Source organism: Orycteropus afer, unplaced genomic scaffold (genome assembly GCF_000298275.1).
Source record: "Orycteropus afer afer isolate SDZICR_OR568_19922 unplaced genomic scaffold, OryAfe1.0 scaffold00403, whole genome shotgun sequence".
Classification (NCBI taxonomy): domain Eukaryota; kingdom Metazoa; phylum Chordata; class Mammalia; order Tubulidentata; family Orycteropodidae; genus Orycteropus; species Orycteropus afer.
In genome coordinates, this window is record NW_006921990.1 from 1,345,940 (window position 1) to 1,349,260 (window position 3,321).

The window sequence follows — 3,321 nt, forward strand, 5'->3', positions numbered from 1 at the left end:
GGAAACCCAAGGAGGGGTCGCTATGAGTCGGGTTTGACTCGACGGCACATAACAACAACAACAACAACATAGGAGCTCTAGGAGCTCTGGTGGCATGGTGCCTAAGGTACTTGACTGCTAATCAGAAGGCTGGCTGTCCAAACCCACCAGCCACTCTTCAGAAGGAAGGTTGGGCAATCTACTTACATAGAGATACTGCTTCAGAAACCCAAAGAGGGGTCTCTATGAGTCGGATCCGACTGGACGGCAGTGAGGTGAGGTGTGGTAAAACATTAACTATTTCCTGACAATTTTAAAACGTTGTGATTAGTCATTTACTCTGAAGTTGCAGTTCTTTTTTTAAGGTGGGGAGGAAAAGTATCCTGTTTCTCTTAAAAAGACTGATAGCTGAATTGGAGTTATCCAAGCTGTTCAGAGAGGGAGTTCAGTCTTGTGCTGAAATAGATCATTGTGGGGGTGGTTGTTGTTAGGTGCCATTGAGTTGGTTCTGACTCATAGCAACACTGTGTGCAACAGAAGGAAACACTGATCTGATCCTTTGCCATCCTCACAATCATTGCCATGTTTGAGTTCTATTTAAGGAGCCCTGGTGGCACTGTAGTTAAAGCGCTTGGCTGCTAACCGAAAGGTTAGTAATTAGAACCCACCAGCCACTCCATAAAAGAGGGTCTGCTTCTGTAAAGATTTACAGCCTTGGAAACTCTGTGGAGCGTCCTACTCTGTCTTGTAGGGTCCCTATGAGTTGGAATTGACTGGACAGTAGTGGGTTTAGTTTTGAGTTTGTGCTTTATTTACTAATAATCTGTTAAACTGAAGGAGTCTGTTGTTGTTGTTATGTGCTGTCGAGTCGGACCTGACTCATAGCGACCCCTCCTTGGGTTTCTGAGGCAGTATCACTATGGAAGTAACAGTAATTTTATTGCTGAACCACATTAAGTATCTTCACATAGATATCCCCGTCAGTTCAGCACTCAACTATTAACCATAAGTTGTTTTATTGTTATTGTCTTCTGATGGATAATCATCTCCTACTTCTGTTTTGTCTTTCATTCCAGGAGTTCTAAAGTTCCAGTCAGTTTCCTAAACTTCAAGTCTGGTCATGTCACTCTTTTTACATTTCTGATGTCTTCACAAGCTGATTCTTGTGCACCTTACCAATACCTTGCTCCTCACTGATCCCCTGTGTTTCCAGTCACTATATCAACTTTCAGTTGCTTATCCTGTTTTCTCACAGAATGCTTTTGCATGTGCATTCCCTGTGTGAAGAGTGCCCTTCATTCCTAGCCATTGTGCTAAGTACTCAACCATCAGGTTGAGTACTTAGCACAATGAAAAGCATCACCATTTCTCCCATTCTCTTCTTTCCATTCGTCCTGACCACCCCATAAAGAGTTATCTTGACTTCCTATGCCTTCTAGACAGGGTTTTGTCTTACTTAGTTTTGTTTGCACACTACCAGGTAAATTTGCTGAATGAGTAAGTGTAAAACTACATAACATGTCAGAAAACAGTGATATCAATTAAGCTGTGTGACTCTGGGCAAGTTAATTTTTCTAGCTCTAATTTTCTCTGTGTTTTAAAAAAAGTGAGAGAGACTAAATGAGCATCTACAAATAAAGTTTGTTATGATGATAAATGGAGAAAATATTGAAGTTTTTAACCTTTCATTTTACTTGGATCTACAGTTAGCACCCATGGAAACAACAGTCCAGAAATAAATGACTGATTGCCTTGGGCAAATATTCTGTAAAAGAGCTCTTTAAAGTGTTAAAGATCAAAGATGTTGCTTTGGAAACAAAGGTGCACCTGACCCAAGCCATTGTCTCTTCAGTAGCCTCATATACATGTGAAAGCTGGACAATGAATAAGGAAGACCACAGAAGAAGATGCATTTGCATTGTGATGTTGGTGAAGAATATTGAATATAGCATAGAGTGCCAAAGAACAAATCTGTCTTAGAAGAAATATAGCTGGAATGCTCTTTAGAAGTGAGAATGGTCAGACATTGTCTCTTGTACTTTGGTCAAGTTATTAGGAGGAGCCAGTCTCTGGAGAAGGATATCATGCTTGGTAAAATAGAGGGTCAGTGAAAAACTGGAAGACCCTCAATGAGATGGATTGACAGAGTGGCTGCAACAATGAGCTCAAGGATAGCAACAATTTTAAGGATGGCACAGGACTGAGCAGTGTTTGGTTTTGTTGTACATAGATAAGGTCACTATGAGTTGAAACTAGCTGGATGGCACCTAACAACACAACATGAACTCACATTCTTATTTTTCCAAAGAAATTGATGGCAAACTTGGGAAAGAAATTGAGTATAGAATTCAATATTTGAATTTCATGATCTATTTGCAAGTCTTGTTCATTATAAATTACATTCAGAGAAGGAAGAAGAGGAGGTAGTAGTGATGGTGTGAGCTAAATCTTCTTCTGTCATAGCAAGAATGTCTAAAATTGATAAATCAAGAACAAAAATATATTATTTTGCAGATTTGCAGAGAACTACCAAGAAAACCAAAAAGAGAAAATGGAAAACCTTAAAAAGTTATTCTATCTGGAAACCGGATTGGAGGCAGGGAGGACTGGGAGGGGAACCATTGCTCTTCTACCTTTGCATAATAGTATTTTATTTGTTAACCCACCAGCCACTCCTCGGAAGGAAGGTTGGGCAATCCTACTTCCGTAGTGATACTGCCTCGGAAACCCAAGGAGGGGTCACTATGAGTCGGGGCAGACTCCACGGCACATAACAACAACAACAACAGTTAATTCATTTAAATAGATGCAGAATCTTTTATAATTTTCAGATTTGGTTCTGCATACTAGGAATATAACACTGGGGAAAAAAATAGAAATCCCTAACTTTTTGGAGCTGGGATCATATAATTTCAGTTTTTAAGAATTTCTTCCTAAATCCACTTTTTAAAATTTAAAGAATAGCATAGCTTTTAAAAGTGAACAAATCATAAGGGTATAGCTTTCATGATTTATCACAAAGCCTTTAACCTAGGTGGTGGTGAAGAAATAGAAATTACCAGTTCCCCAGATGCCCCTTTTCCACCCCTTCTTAGTCAGGACCCCTTCTTCCATTCGAATTTAAAAGGTTTCACTAGTACTTTTGTATTATATGCTTATGGCTTCCATGACTCATATTCATCCACATAGATGATTGAGAGTTGACTCAATGAATTAATTACTCTGAGGGCCTAATAAAGAACTTCACACAAGTAAGAACTCTTCTATGTTTGAAGACTCTAAGGTCAATCAAGTTCATATTTTCTTAACTAGACAAATATATTTTTCTCCCTAAGATGTTAT